Here is a 1,702-nt window from a genome sequence, read left to right on the forward strand (position 1 = left end):
ACCGATGAATAGGCCATTTTACACTTAACTGGCTTTACAGTTAAACCTGCCTCTTGGATTCTGCTAAGAACATCTCTAACATGTATTATATGTTCTTCCCAAGTATTACTAAAAATACATACATCATCAATATATGCTCTAGTATATTCATTACACCCATGCAGAACTTTATCCATCAATCTTTGGAATGTTGAACTGCTGTTCTGCATCCCGAATGGTAAAACATTGTACACATATTGGCCAAATGGCGTAACAAATGCTGATTTGTACTTAGTATTATGATCTAAAGGAATTTGATAAAAACCTTTCGTCAAATCTAATGTTGATATATAGCGAGCATTTGACACATCATCTAATATATCATCCATTCTAGGCATTTCATATGGATCGACTTCAGTAACTTTATTCAAAGCTCTATAATCGGTACATATTCTAATATCACCTCCTGGTTTTGAAACAACAACAATAGGAGATGCATAAGCACTGTTTGTAGGTTCAATTATACCTTGTTCCAACATAAGCCTTAATTATTGGCGGCCATTCAGGCTGACAGCCACTTCGGTCCTACTCCATAACCACTCCCATCGTATCGCATTCCAGGTGGGTCGAAGTCAATTATGACGATTATTCCAGGCTTTGGGGCTAGAAGCGGCTTGTTATTCAATAAAACTGATCACAGGAGTTTAATGGTATAATGCTTGTTACACAACTTTCGGGAGAAATACTGCCTTGGTAATTTTATATCAAAACTTAAGTTATACACAAAATACTGATTGTATATATTTTTAAAAATAATAATTTAATATTTAATACTTCTGAAAATAGATTGTAAACAAATTAGACATGTATATTATTGAATGTCATTCATGTTATAATTTATTTTTACAAATCATGGGCATAGGAGTGTGACTGGGGATATCCTTCCTCCCCTCTCTCCCCTCTCTCCCCTCCCCCAGTGATGGCAAATTAGTTCAACTAGGTGTGTTAAAATGCTAAAACTGATGATTAAGTCTTCATTGGAAAAGGTATTTAGCTCTGGGTGTTTAGAAATCTCAGATCTAGAAAACTCACACCTCAGATCTCAAGTAATCTGCAGAGGCAGATCTAGTTGGGGGATGGGGGTGAATAGGGTGGCTAGCTACACTCCTTCATTTACCGTAAAGAAACAATAAATGGTCACTAGTCTTGTGTGTGTGCTTCTCTTGTACTCTGGTAAAACATAAGTTGTTTGACAGGCTAGAGCTCATAGTACCAAGCTGGAGGAAGGGTTTGAGAAGGTGTTCCCCCTCCCAAATGAGATTTTTTTAATAATAGCAACCTCTGGATGGCCAGACTGTGACAATTTCTGTATTATTTAACCCTTTGTACCTCAAAGTTTCAGTAAAAATTTACTTCTAAAAATAATGGTATGATCTATTAATTTAAAGATACAATGAGTTTTCTCAATTCTAAAAAACTCAATCTGAGTTTTCTAGGCAACCAATTAGTTCCACATTATCAATTTTCACACCTTCCCCCCTCCCCACCCAATGCCAACCTTTACTCCTGCAAAGATTGTATTTAAACCATCTACTGTACATCTTCAGACCATCTACATTCAGAGCTATCCAAAGTTACAGCAGGGGTAGCTCACCAGCGGGAGAAAGAGTTCATCAGTGGGGCCTGGCATGCCCGCCCCCCCCCCCCCCCCCCCCCCCCCCCC

Source organism: Anneissia japonica, unplaced genomic scaffold (genome assembly GCF_011630105.1).
Source record: "Anneissia japonica isolate Jap-2015-1 unplaced genomic scaffold, ASM1163010v1 scaffold4528_len46548_cov106, whole genome shotgun sequence".
Lineage (NCBI taxonomy): Eukaryota > Metazoa > Echinodermata > Crinoidea > Comatulida > Comatulidae > Anneissia > Anneissia japonica.